This window comes from Castor canadensis, chromosome 13 (genome assembly GCF_047511655.1).
Source record: "Castor canadensis chromosome 13, mCasCan1.hap1v2, whole genome shotgun sequence".
Taxonomy (NCBI): Eukaryota; Metazoa; Chordata; class Mammalia; order Rodentia; family Castoridae; genus Castor; species Castor canadensis.
The window spans coordinates 107,679,402-107,694,566 of NC_133398.1; the positions used below are offsets into that span (position 1 = coordinate 107,679,402).

Genomic DNA, 15,165 nt, shown 5'->3' on the forward strand with positions numbered 1-15,165 from the left:
CATGTTTCAGTGCCCTGTCTCTTTAAGTTTCCATGCTGGGGACCAAGCTTTCAACACATAGGTCTTTGTGGGACCATCATTCAGGATCCAAATGGTGGAAATCAACAAGCAAAAAAACCAAAACCACTGCCAGGAAAGCAAGCACTGGGCATCTGAACTCCAGCTGAAGCCACAGCTAAGTCCTCTTCTGCTGTAGATCCTGCTGTGGGAGGTCTTTGTAAGTGCTGCCTCTCCTTCTCCCTGGTCAGCTGCTCTTTTTCCAGTGGTTTCATTTTAACTCTCCAAATATTGGCTCCAAACTCAGCTTTCCTTACTGCCTTTTGTGGGTGAATGGAAAGGTCCTAGGATTGATTCCATCCTGGGTCCCTGTGGAGAGTGTTTGGGAAGTGCAGGTCAATGCAGCCTGGATCACATGACTGCGCCATCTGGCCCAGCTCTCTGCTCTTATGGTGTGTCCTCCTGCCTGTCCTTTCCCTTTCAATAAAATTTCTCTGCTGCTTTGTAATTTGTGTCCCTGTCCAGTTCTTTGATCTGAGATCTCAATCAGATAACATAGTTGGAGGAAATTGGAGGCATGCCTTGATGAAAATATCTTGTCTTCAGACTCTTTCTGTCTGTCTCTCTGCTTCCATGCTGCTATGAGGTGAGCAACTTTCCTCTTCCGTGCCCTTCTGCCATGATGTTTCTGATTTGCCACAAGTGAAGAAGCAAGGGATTGAAACCGAAAACAAGCCAAAATAAATACTTCCTCCTTTTAATTTGTTTATGTTAGACATTTTGGCACAGCAAGGAAGGCTAAAATACCAACCTAAAAGATTCTTGCTAAAGGCAGGCCAGGGCAATTAGGTATCATCACTTGGGGGATGGTGTGGAATGAGGAATCTGACAAGATATTGAGGGTGGAACTTTGTGCTAAACTGAATTTTAAACAGGACTTTTTACTAAAAGTTACTTTACTCCACATGCGGTCCAAGAAGGGAGTTCAGGAACCTGACTGCAGTTTGGCCAAGGAGACGCTAATCTTCGTTAGTGTCTGTGTACCTCATGCATGGATTGTGACTTGCTCATCTTTCTCCCTTGGTAGAAACTGACTCATTACCAATTTTTATCTCTTTGCTTATTATGGGGCTTTTTTTGTGCATGTGTTTTGTTTTTGTTTTCCATAATTAGTAAGACTGCACATAAGTGTCTGTTGTGGGTGGCTATGTCTAAGGTCATGTCATCAATTGTATTTAACAGTGCCAAACTGCCTCCCCAAAATGTGGTCATTGAAATGTTACAGATTTACCAGTAGTCTCTATATAATGTTTAATATTGAAAACGGAGACCTTGTATGAGAAGGGAGTACAGGACATTTTAGAAGGAAAGATCACACAGAATCCCACCTCACTGGCTGATAAAGCTGACAGAAATTCCAATTTAGAGGAATTTCTCAATCTCCCTAATGGTTCCATCTATGTTCTGTGGGACTGTGATAGGCTCATACCACATGATACCAAGGAAAATGAAAGAACATATCCTCTTTCTCTGGCTTTGGCCTTCATGTGTATAGCCAGTGAGTTGTACTTGGAAGTCAGTTTCTGTGGCTGGAACTTACCTAGTACTAAAAGATAAACTGTTGTTGCACCTTGTTGAGTGTCTAAGAAATAATGAAAAGAATCACATAAAATAAAACTCCTTAAGTCACATTTTTCTGATTCCCATTTTTTATGTGTGTGTAAAAGGGAATAGAGAAATTTCAAACAAACAAACAAACAAAAAAACCTCAAATGGATTGTAATGAAAGCGTTTCAGTGACAGTCCCACTGAATGGAGGGGCTTGAATGGAGATGGAGTTGTGTCCTCACTCAGTAGACCATCTTTTTTTTCAAAGCTTCTTGGTAGACTCACATTGGAAGATTTGAATCAGGTCTTGTGGGCTGTAGCTTGGATCAGTCATCTCCCTAACCTCTCACTCATTCAGATACTTCTAGTCATTTTTCTTACCTGCTGTGTGGCAGATGATGTTCCTGGCACTTGGAGTGCTGCCATGAGTAAGCTTTGAAGTTATCATCATCAGTCCTAGAAATTGGAGAGCTTCCTGAGCCTGATGTTCCCACATTTGCTTCTAACTAGAGCAAGTGACACTTTCCACCAATCCCCATCCTGCTTAGGTAACTCCATTTGTGACTCATAGCATCTCATTGCAGCTTCTTGGATTTCACTATTCACCCACAAGTGCGACCATGGCAAGGGTTAATTCCAGAGTGAGCTGGATTTCAGTCAGCTGAAATTTCTCTACCCTGATGTGATAGGGTAGTGGCTGCCTAGATGGAAAATCGAGAGCCTCCTCAGGATTGATGGGGGCTGTTGCTGTGGGAATCTGCATTCTCCTCGGGGCTGAGCCTTTCCAGAATTCCGCTCCACAGGCCCACATCTGTTGTGTATGTGTTAATATAAGTCAGATGCCTCCAAAATCTCAAATCTTTAATTTCTACACAAGGGTCTGGTTCCATCTGAGTTCATACTGGAAGTCTAACCTCTTGTCAAGCCTTGCTCCATGGGTCATTCCTGGAAATTGCCTAATTTCTCAGCTCTTCTTTGTTCTGCATTTCTCATCTATACCCTTGCTGCATTTTCTGCATGTCATCTCTGGCCACTTGTTCCTCCAAGGTGATCTGTTTGTAACACACAGTTCCCTATCTTGTCTTCCAGACATCTTAGTTTTGAAGGCAAGATAATGGCTGTAACACTTAAGAATATATTATCACAGACTTGGGGATCACACTAGTCACTTTTGAGAAGAACAAAGTAAAACCTGAGCTTCCAGTGAGGATAACCCCTGCTCACCCTGAAGGAGTCTCATCTGCATTAAAAAAATTGAGATTGAAATCACATAACATAAATTTAACCTTTTTAAAATACATTTTAGTGACATTCATAAGGTGTGGCAGCCATCATCTCTATGTGGTTCCAAAGCAGTCTCATCACACCCTCCTCCCCCAATCCTTGACAGCCACCAACATGCTCTCTTTTTCTATGTATTTACCTATCCTTGGTGTTTCATATAAGTGACATCATACAATATGGAGCTTTTAATATCTGGCTTCTTTCACTTAGCATAATGTTTTCTGAGTTCATCCATATTGTAGCATGCATCAATAATTCATTTCTTTAAAAATGAATTTTTAAAGAAAATTGATGGTAAAATATACACAGAAAAATTATTTTTAAGTGTAAACTTCTGTGCCATTCAGTCCATGTGCATTTTTGTACAACCATCACCATCATCCATTTCTATAACGTTTTAGTCTTCCTAAATCAGAACTCTGAATCCTTCAAAGATTGATTTTCTACCTCCCATTCCTCTTTGCCCCTGGCAACTACCATTTCTTCTCTGTGATTTTGACTATTTTAGGTACCTCAAATAAGTGGAACCGTCCACATTTGTCCTATTGTGTCTTTGAAGGCCATCCATGTGTCCAAATTTCCTTCTTTTTAATCTGATTAATATTCAGTTCTATGTATATACCACATTTGCTTATCCATGCATTGTTTGATGGATATTTGGGTTGTTTCTACCTTTGTCTATTAGGAATAGTGCTGCTATGAACATTTATGTGCAAGCGTTTGCTTGAACACTATTTTAAATCCTTGAGAGTATGTATCTAGGAGTAGAATGGTTTTTCATTTGGGAAGGTAGCTCAGTGGTAAAGTCCTTGCTCAGCATACACAGGGCTCTAGATTCAATCCCCAGCATCACACAAAAAAATTAATAAGACTAAAACCAGCATTATAGTTACCCTTGTGGGTATGAAGTAGTACCTCTTGTGGTTTTGATTTTCATTTCTCTTAATGATGTTGAACACGTTTTCATATTTGTTGTCTACTTGTATATGTTTTCTTGAGAAATGTGTATTTGAGTCCTTTACCCATATTTTAATTGGGCAGTTTATGTTTTTGGTGCTGAGCAGTAAGAGTTCTTCACATGTTCTAGATACTAGACCTAGGATGTCCCTTGAAAAGGACATTCATGTGTTATGCACTGAGTGGACACTCCCCAAGAGTCTCCATGAAGCCTTATGAAAGTAGAAAAAGACTCCTTTCATCCATGCTTCCCTAGGACAAAGGAGATTCTTGGTATTCTAATCTTCTTTTCTTTTCCCACCAAAGGCCTGGTTGCCCTAACTGCTTCCATGAGACTGTCTAGATAAAGCAGTTTAACAACCTGCAAATGTAAGCTAGGTGGTAAGCCTCACAATTTGGACAGAGAGCTTCTTACTGGGGAACACAGCCAACTCCAAATAGAATTTGTCCCAGATCAAAGTGTCCTCTGTAATAGCTTTATCACACGAGATGCTGGTTAGGATTACAGAGTCGGGCCCTAGGGCGTTGGTGTCTGCTCCACCCTCTGCATTACCCAACTCTCAGAATCAGGAAATGCCTGCTTCCTGCTGCTACAGTCAGCCCTGACCACAATTTCAGAATTTTGAAGTCATATGCACATTACAAAAGGCCATACTCAAACTGCTTGTAGATTTTGTGTATTTGTTATAGTGACAGAAAACTAACTAACACAAATGACTTCTGAAAACAGAACCCCAGTGATGGAGGACAGATCTGCGGTTGTCAGGAGATGGTGGGAAGGGTGTGGCTGCAAGGGAGCTGCATGAGCGAGTCTTTAGGAAGTAAAATGTTCTGTTGCTAAAGTAACATTGCCATATGACCTGAAATAGATGTGGGTCACTCTTTATAAGGAACCCTATTGCTCACTTAAAAAGGACTGGCAATGTTAAAGTTTTGACAGTAGATAATATTCCTACTCCTCTATGTAATGAAAACAATACCTTTTTTTTGTTTTGTTTTTTGGATACAGGGTCTTGCTAAGTAGTCAGGCTGATCTCTAACTTTCAATCCTCCTGCCTCAGCCTCTGGAGTGCTGAGATGACAGACATGTACACCATACCTGGCTTTAAAAGTAGTATCTTTTAGTCAAGCACTGTTGGTGCTTAGATACATTAGGTTTCTGAGTTAGACTTTTAAAAAAATTATGGCCATATATCCTAATTGAAGCAATAAATGTTAAATGATTTTTAACATTTCTGTGGAGGATAAAGTAATATTTTTCCTAAAACCAATCATAACAAGAAGGCATTTCTGCTAGTGCAAAGTGACCCTCACAGTGTGGTGTAGGGAACTCTGGGGATCCCCATTTTTTTTCTTAGGGCGTCCATGAGGTCAAGACTTTTTGTTTTTTTTTTTTTTAATAATATGAAGAATGATTTGCCTAATTTATTCTCATTTTATGTAACTTCTTTGATGCAGGGCCTTCCCAAGTCTTTTGCCCATTTTTACTTAAGCTCTTTGTTTTCTTCCTGTTAAGAGAGTTCTTTATGTTCTCTGGCTACTCGTATTTGTCAAATAAGTAACATTTTCTCCTAGTCTGTGGATTGTATTTTTATTCTCTTAGAGTATTTGCAAGCAAAAATTTTTAATCTTATCAAGGTCAATTTATCTTTTTGTTGTTGTTGGAAACAGGGTCTTACTATGTAGCCCACACTGGCCTCTAAGTCATGATCCTCCAGCCTCAGTCTCTAGAGTGTTCGGATTACAGGCAGTATACCACACCCAGCTCAATTAAGTTTTTGGCTAGATCTTGTTTCTGACATCATATCTAAGAACTTTTACCTAACCTCAGTTCATGAAGATTGTCCTCTATGTTTTCTTTTTAAAAATTATAGTTATAGTTTTTAAATTTACATATATGGTCAATTTTTAGTTGTTTTTTGGCATTAGGTGAGATTTAGATCAAGGTTCATTTTTTTTGTATTTTGGAAAGACTTTCTTTTTGAATTACTTTCAGACAATTGTCAAAAGCCAATTGGCAGAAAGGCATGGTGGCTGTCATCTGTAAGCCCAACACTTGGAAGGCTTAGGCTAGAAAATGCCAAGTTCAAGGCCAGCCTGGATTATATAATGAATTCTAGGTCTGCCTGGATACTTAGTGAACCCTATCTCAAAAACGAAACAAAAGAAATAAATTGGTCATTACCTAATACCCATCAGGATGGCTAACATTTGAAAATAATAATAATTGATAAAAAGGGCTACTGGCTGGTGGAGTGGCTCAAATGGTAGAGCCCCTGTCTAGCAAGTGTGTTCAAACCCCAGTATTGTCAAAAATAAATAAATAAATAAACAAACCAAGTTAAATGACATTCTTAAAAGTAAAGGAGGGGGTGCTGCTGGAGTCGTAGCTCAGTGGTAGAGCAAGGTTTGATCCCCAGCAGAAAAGAAAAAAGAAAAAACCCACAAAAATAATGTTGGTGAGGCTATAGAGAAATTGGAACCATTTTACGTTGCTGTCAGGAAAGCAAAATAGTATCCTTCTTAAAGAAAACAATGATTCCTTAAAAAATTAAAACTATAATAACCTGTGACCCAGCAATTTTACTTCTAGGTGTATAGCCCAAATAATTGAAAGTGGAGAACTGAGCAGATATATGTGCACCCCTGATTATTCATAAGAGCCAGATGTGGAAGTATCAAGTTTCCATCAAAGGAAGAACAGATAAACAAAATATGATATAGATATACAACCCGAAAAAGGAAGAAAATTCTGACACATGGTACAGTATGAATGAGCCTTGAGTACATTGTGCTACATGAAATAAGCTAGACACAAAACACAAATATTGTGTGATTCCATTTATATGAAGTTTCTAGAACAGTCACATTTATAGAGACTGAAAAGAGTACTGTGGCCAAGGGCTGGGGAAGGAGAAAAGGGGAGCTGTTGTTTATTGGGTATAGCGTTTACTTTGCAAGATAAACAAGTTTATTTACAAAATGTGAATATGTTTAATAATACTGAACTGTAAACTTAAAAACAGTTGGGATGGTAAATTTTATGTTGTGTATATTCTATCATAATTTTTAAAAAATCAATTGGTCGTTTTTTGGAGGATTCCATGTGTTCCATGGATTCATAGATCTATGTTTTCTTTGGTGACATTAGTTTTATAGTAAGTCTTAAAATTGAAAGTATTTTTTTTACTTGGGGAAGGAGTGAAATAAGATGGGTAGCTGTAAATAAAATATGAACTATAAAAATAGTTGAAGCCAGATGCTGTGGTTCATGCCTATAATTCTACCTACTTAGGAGTCAGAGATCAGGAGGATCAAGGTTCAAAACCAGCCTGGGCAAACAGTTCTGGAGACCCTATCTCAAAAAAACCCATCACCAAAAAGTGCTTTTGGAGTGGCTTAAGGTGTAGGCCCTGAGTTCAAGCTCCAGTACTGTTAAAAAAAGTTGTAAATATATTCTGAAATAAACACAGTAGACCAAGTCTTCTAAGCTTTGTGCTGAGGCAGATGGGTCCGTTCTATGTACATCAGTATGTACTCAAAATGAAGTTTCGACAAAAGCAATGGGCAGAGATACTGTTTTACTCATTGCAACCTAAAATGCAAGAGAAGCGTGGAATATTAGAACTAGAAGCAGTCTTTTGTTGTTGTCACTTTAAAAAAAGTAGTTCTTTAAACATAAAATTTATGTGCTTTAGTGGTGTTGGGGTTTGAACTCAGAACCTCACACTTGCTAGGCATGTGCTCTACCACTTGAGCCACTCCACCAGCCCTAAACCTAAAATTTAACATAAACCTAAACATAAAATTACCATATTGATGTAGCAGTTCCACTTCTTGGCACATATGTAATAGAACTGAAAGAAGGAACTAAAACATATTGTTTTAGTTCTGAATACACTAATGTATTCAGAAGCATTATTCACAAAAGTCAGGAGGTAGGAACAGCTCAAGTGTCCATCTCCAAGTGAAAAGATACATAAATTATAGTGCATGCATGCACTATATAACTAATGAGAAGTAGAATTCTGATACATGCTACAACACATAAATAAACCTTGGGGACATTATGCTAAGAAAAATTAGCTCAATAAAAGGGCAAAGATTGCATCATTCCACTTCTGTGTGGTACATAGATAGCGACATGGATACAGACAGTAAGCACAATAAAGTTATCAGGAGCTAGAGGGAGAAGGACGGGTAATTAGTGTCTACTGGGTACAAGTTTCAGAGTGGGATGATGAAAATTTCTGGAGATGCAGAGTGGCACACCAACATGAATGTATTCAGTATCATTGAACTGTGCATTTAAAATAGGAAAAACGGCTGGGCACTGGTGGTTCACACCTATAATCCTAAGTACTTGGGAGACTGAGATCCGGAGGATTGCCATTTGAGGCCAGTCCAGGCAAATAGTTCGCGAGACCCCACCTCCAAAATAACCAGAGCAAAATGGACTGGAGGCATGGCCCAAGTGGTAGAATGCCTGCTTTGCAAGTGTGAAGACTAGAGTTCAAACACCAGTCCCACCAAAAAAAAAAAAAAAAAAGAACAAGAACAAGAAGAAAATGGTAAAGTCAATGTGTTTACATAAGTTTTTCTTTCCTGCTTCTTGGATTCTTCCCAGTCTTTCAGTCTTTTTTTCTTGGGGAGGGGAGGGGAGGGGACTGGGGTTTGAACTCAGGGCTTTGTGCTTGCAAAGAGGGTGCTCTACCACTTGAACTATACCTCTAGCCCTTCTTCCCAGTCTTAAATAAGGGATTTTAAAAAGTAGGACTCAAATATCATGCTAGACAAGTAGTTTTTATATTTTTATATAGTTAGATGTAGAAAACTTTAAACTAGAGTTTTTGTTGTTGTTGTTTTGTGGTACTGGGGCTTGAACTCAGGCCTACACCTTGAGCCACTCCACTAGCCCTTTTTTGTGATGAGTTTTTTCAAGATAAATCTCATGAACTATATTGCCTAGGCTGGTTTTGAACTGCAGTCCTCCTGATCTCTGCCTCCTGAGTACCTAGGATTACAGCCATGAGTTAAACCATCACTGCAAGCCAGGGCTTCCCCTCCATTTCCTTCACACCTCTCATACTACTCAGTCTGAATGGAAGAGAAAATGACATGATGGTAGAGGTGGGCATGGGAGAAATCAGGGTCTTGAAGTAAAATCTATTCTTGCCAAGGAAATTTCTTAAGAGAGAAGAGCCATTCTGTATCAGATATAGTTTACCACATAATTCTTACATCATTAACAAAGCGACTTTACTTAAATTTGTAACTTATATTCTGTTATGTGTAATATTGAATAGAACAGGGAGAATATATGTTGCCAGATTCCATGTTTGTGGAATTTTCATTTTTTTAACTTAAGAATAATTTCTTACAATATGATTTAATGCAAACTACTAGAGTGATGAGGGCATTTCTGCTTGTGAAATCAACAATTGGGACACCTTGTGTACAACAGTTGCTATAAACCTTGGAAGGCCATTGTGTGAAATCATTGTGGTAATGAAGTAGAACTTGGACATCATATTTTACCTACTGGTGAAAAATCTAAAGACACTGACATCCACAGAGAAGGGAAACTTAATAAACCTGCTTGGCAATGAGATTATAAATTGCTAATTTGATGTGCAGACAGCAGCTGCATCACTCTGTTGGGGAGATCAAGTTGCTACACTTGCTCTGCTCTACCTGGAAAAGAAGGATGCAGTGGCCAGCTAACCAACTGGCACCAAAGACTTTTGTAAAAGACCGTTCTATCCTGTGTGTGTGCATATATGAGTGGAACATAAAGAGAAGAGACTGTTTACATGATTGGGTTTTGGCATAGCCTAATAAAATATACTATTTTACAACAAAACTTGGAGTTCTTCCAGAAAGGGACATAATAATTATTATTCGAAAAAATCATTCCATTAGCTCTGAGGTCTTGTCTTCCTTAAAAAGTTCAAAACTTCATCTTTTTTCTTTTTTTTTTTTGGTGGTACTGGGGTTTGAACTCACAGCTTCATACCATGAGAGCCAGACCTCCAGTCCCTTTATTTCATTTTTTTTTGGTGGTACTGGGGTTTGAACTCAGGACCTTTTGCTTTCTAGGCAGGTGCTCTACCACTTGACCCACACCCCTAACAACCTTCATGTCATTTATAAAAACATTTATGTTAGTAGAAGTAGTCTTGGAAAAAAACTAAATTAAGCCTACAGAATATTTTCAAGTATACACTACAAGGATACACAGTCAAAAATTTTCCATGGGGGTTGGTATGTAGCTCAGTGGCAGAGCACATGCTTAGCATGTCTGAGGCTCTGAGTTCAGGCTCTAGCATGCATACACACAAATTCCATGGAAGTGTTTCTTAAAATGACAGTTGAAAATTTGAAACATCGCTTGTTTGGATGTGGCAACTGTCTTACTCTTTGTCTTTTGAACCATATAATGTAAGAATGTTTGTTTGTTTTGAAGTACTGGGGTTTGACCTCAGGGCCCTACACCTTGAGACACTCCACCAGCCCTATTTTGTGATGGGTATTTTCGAGATAGGGTCTCAAAAGGGTCTTGCCCGGGCTGGCTTCGATCCTTCCGATCTCTGCCACCTGAGTAGCTAGGATTATAGACATGAGTCACTGGTGCCCAGCTGTAAAAATGTTTTAAACTACTTTCTTCTTTCACCTTCAAAGTACTTATTGATAGCTCAATTTTTCTAGGTTTGTGTTCCTTTCTTTCTGAAGAGCTTCTTAACAGATGAGAAAAATAATTGTAAATGTGGTTTTATGGACAAAGATTCTACCTCATCTCTACCGGAATCAGTGTGTGGTTTGGCCAAGTCATCTCTGTCTTCAACTCTTTATATCCTGCATGTTTATAACCTTGTCCTTTCCTGATCTATTAGAAAAGTTATTTCTAACCTCAGGGCTGGAGGTGTGGCTCAAGCGGCAGAGCACCTGCTTAGCAAGCATGAGGCCCTGAGTTCAAACCCCAGTACTGCCACCAAAAAAAGTTAAAAAAAAAAAAAGAAAAACTGCCCATTAAAATCTGCACTTTACAGAACCAGGGAAATGTTTATACTAAGTTATTCCCTCAAATATGGTGGGAGTTTTCTGTGGGAAAACTCATCATTACAATGCCTCACAGCACAGTCATTTGACTGCCTCACTGCATCGTGGCGTATTTTCAAGAGCAAAAGCTTGCTAAAACCACAATAGTGGAAGCATTCACTTGAAAATAAAGAGAAAAGTCACTTAATGCTTTCAAGGGAAAAAACAGTGCTCCTGGTTTTAGGCGTTAACGTTCTGAAGATCCCACCAGGAATAGTAACAAACAAGCAGGGCTTCAGAATATGGAGGAGCTTGGTATTTCAAATCGAACCTCCGTCTGACATTTGCAGGGGCTGACACAAGAATGCAAAGGAGGCATTTAAGTTATAAATCAAGTTAACAAACCATCATATAAAACATGCTCTATCTTTCTATCTTGACTTATGCACCTATAATGTCAAACATTTAAAATAGGTTTAAAGCTCTATATTTCCAAAGAGAAAAATTGGTAAAATGTCAAGATTGGGTGTGATTATAGTTACACATGTCTGGATGTTATGATTATGAGCTGCTGATCGGGGGACATGTAATAAAAGAAAGACACACATACTAATTTTTGGCCTTCATTTCAGCCAAATCACTAATTATATTATTTTAAGCAAAATTTGCATGTAATTGCTGCTCTAGTGACACTACTGATGCTTGTTATATCTAGCCCTACATATATACAAATTTAAGAATAATATATCATTAATCATTGCAAAATGTTTCTCAGACGTCTTGCATAGTTGGCGCGGATTCTGCGGCAATGTGAAGTACCTCCAGAATCAGAACTGGAATGTGAAAAAGAAGCAAGAAAATGAATGCCCAGCATACCAATATTTTAATTAGGTCAGAGCCTATTGCCTTCATGCTATCCAAGTGTGAGTATGTGGCAGGTCAGCAAGTTGTTCTCTTTCCTAAGTGCTTCCTCCTCTCAAACCCTTTCTCTAGTTGGAAGAGTGTCCGCTTTGACATCAGCTCCTTGCCTTCCCATGCAGGGGCCTATGTTTTGAAAACAAAGGGCAAGAGATGTGGATAATCCCGCCCATGGTGAGCCCTGTTCCACACAAGAGTGGGTGTTTAGAACTACAGGTTATGCCATACCAGCACTGAGCCTGGGTCTTGAGAGACAGAGGCACAGCGCCTGTGACAGAGCACTGCAGGTGTCTGGGGTGTGAAATGAGATGGGCTGTCAGGCTCAGGGCAGGGTCCTCTTGCCAGGGTCCAAAGGATATGTTGGAACAATTCATAAACCCGTGAAACACATGTACTAATTATGCCAAGGAAATTCTCTGGTGGTGCTTTAATTCATACAGGCTTGTAGTGTCTAATATAATAAAGTATGATTTCATATATATGTTTTTAAGAAGTAGGCTCTGCATAAGAGTAATAGAGACATGTGGTGATAAGGGCAAACAATAAATCTACCTGTTCATTAACAAACTGTGACTGTTGTTGAAAGTGTGATAATTAAGGCTGATAAAGAATCTCACAAAAAGCTACATTTGGAAGCCTACAATATTACAGCGACATAACTGACTAAAGAATCACTTTAGTACACCATAGAACTTGAGTTTGGAGATTTTCACTTCACTGTTGTTATCGTTTCTTTTTTTAAACATTTTTATTAGCATATATTAGTTGACCAGGAGGGTTTCATTGTCACATTTCCATATATGTTTACAGTGTACCTTTGTTAGATTCATCCCCATCATCATTCTCCCTTGTCCCCTTTGCCCCTACTTAAAATAATTCCAACAAGTTTCATTGTTCTATTTTCATACAAGTATATAAAGAACATCAACCATACTCCCCCTCCTTCACCCTTTTCATTTACTCTCCCCTTCAGTGAGCTGGTGGCATACATGGTTCTAACTCCTTTTAAGTTTTTCTGTGGGGTGCATGTTCTCTGGCTTGTTTGCTCCATGGTTTGTCTGTTCTCTGTCATGGGGAAGAAAACAAGGCATGTTTTCACATAATCACATTTCGCTTTTCTAGTTAAAGACACGTATGTGTCACGAGACCAAGACTATGTGTTTCCTAAGTCCAAAGTAAATTCTTTAGAGGATCTTGCATTCTCTCTGCTGGAAATAAGACATATTAGAATTATTAGAACACAGACATTTAAGCAAATATATTTTTATTTCTTAATGTATTTGAAAGTACCATTTGTAAGAATGCAAATTTTTTGAGAAAGTGACTTACATCCTTATTATATTTAACTGTTAAAAGTTTTCCCTTAGTGAGAGTATCATTTCAAATACAATAAAAGCCTTTCTTTTTAGTTACAAGATAAACAATTAAACAAAAAATAACCTTTAAAATTATTAGTTCAGGCGGCGCTCTGGGCGCGCGGCGCGGCGCTGTGGTGGCTGGCGGCGCTGCGGGGACGGAGCCGCATCTGGGCGGCCATGTCCACAGGTGTCAAACCACAAGGGTTGACAGCAGAGGAGAGGAACCAGGTTCTTCTTGACCTGAAAGCAGCAGGATGGTTGGAATTAAGTGAGAGAGATGCCATCTACAAAGAGTTTTCCTTCGAAAATTTTAATCAGGCTTTTGGTTTCATGTCTCGAGTTGCTCTCCAAGCTGAGAAGATGAACCATCACCCAGAATGGGCCAATGTGTACAACAAGGTCCAGATAACGCTCACCTCACATGACTGTGGCGGCTTGACCAAAAGAGATGTGAGACTGGCCAAGTTTATTGAAAAAGCAGCTGCTTCTGTGTGATTTCTTCCAAAATGCATATACAATTTGACACGTCTTAGCTGCAGTGTGTTTCGAAGGCAACTTACATGAGCAGATGCGGTTGTAAACTAATTCACCCTTACACATTTTGTACAATCATTGCTTAAATACAAGATGATTTAAACTCCAAAAAAAAAAAATTATTAGTTCAGATAATCAGGAGTAGACTTTTAAATCAAATTGAGAAGCAAAGATTTTAGGTTAATTAATTTCCTTATTCGTTTCCATTCGTTTTTAGTTACCAGCTCTCAAGAGCTGTTTCCTGTAGTAAGTAATTAGCAAAGCCCTGCTGCCTGACCTCCAGGAGCTCACATGCTTGGATCAGAGAGGTAGAAGAGATGACCATGATTACTTCTATAAATGATAATGCTAAAATATTCCTTGAATGGTTTATTTATATAATCTTTTGTGTGTGTGTGTGTGTGTGTGTGTGTGTGTGTGTGTGTGTGTTTCTGAGGTTTGAACTCAGGGCCTACACCTTGAGCCACTCCATCAGCCCTTTTTTGTGATGTGTTTTTTTTTTTTTTCAAGACAGTCTCACAGATTATTTGCCTGGGGCTGGCTTCAAACAATCCTTCTGATCTCTGCCTCCTGAGTAGCTAGGATTACAGGTGTGAGACACTGGCACCTGGTTTATATAATCCTTTCTTGAACATAGGTTTTCAGTTTACCAAATGGGGCTTACAGAGAAAACAATCTTCTATTTAATTTTTAAAAAGTGGAATTTGGCAATAATTATAAAAATATTTAAGTTGAAACCTGGAGAAAACCTTGAATAAACTCTCTAGCTTCATTTATTTCTGGTTACTCACTTCTATCCTGATTTTTGAAGTCACTTACCTAAACAAGAAAGTAATAGACTCCTATTAGCTTTACTGTGGAAAACATCTCTGGTATATGGTCATTAAGGTAATGATTGTTTGTGGGGGAATTTGGAGGTAACCTTGTCTAGCTCAAACTGGTCAAAGCCATAGACCCCTTCAGTTGTACCTGCCTAAGTGTTCCTTGGGTGGCCTTTTGATGTCAGAGGGCCAAAACTACCCCCCACAGTTCATGCTAATGCTGCCATTTTCTGTATATACCTCCTGTGAAGAATCATAACATTTGATTGTGTATGCACAAACCACTATTTCACTCCTTACTTCTACCTTAGAACACCTTGTTTTTTTAACCCATAAACATCCCTGAACCCTTTCCATATGGAGGTAGATTTGAGGCTTGTTCAGTTGTCTCTTTTGCAAAAACTCTCTTTTAGTCATTTTGGTGATTGGCATATTGTGTGGTAGGCAAACAAATCTGGTTTGTTGACAATTTATTGCCAAGAATTTCTATCAAGGGTAGAATAGAGCTGGCAGAGTGGCTCAAGTGGTAGAGTACCTGTCTAGCAAGTATGAGGCCCTGAGTTCAAACCCCGGTGCTGCCAAAAACAAAAAAGAAGAAAAAGGAAGGTAAAGTAGGACCTATTCTGATTATGGCTGAGACAACATCATAG

At 38.9% G+C, this 15,165-nt stretch overlaps 1 pseudogene; it reads left to right on the forward strand.

The window, feature by feature from the left end:
- The first annotated feature begins 13,267 nt into the window (after positions 1–13,267).
- Positions 13,268–13,797, forward strand: LOC141415560 (pterin-4-alpha-carbinolamine dehydratase 2 pseudogene; annotated as a pseudogene).
- The last annotated feature ends 1,368 nt before the right edge of the window (positions 13,798–15,165 follow it).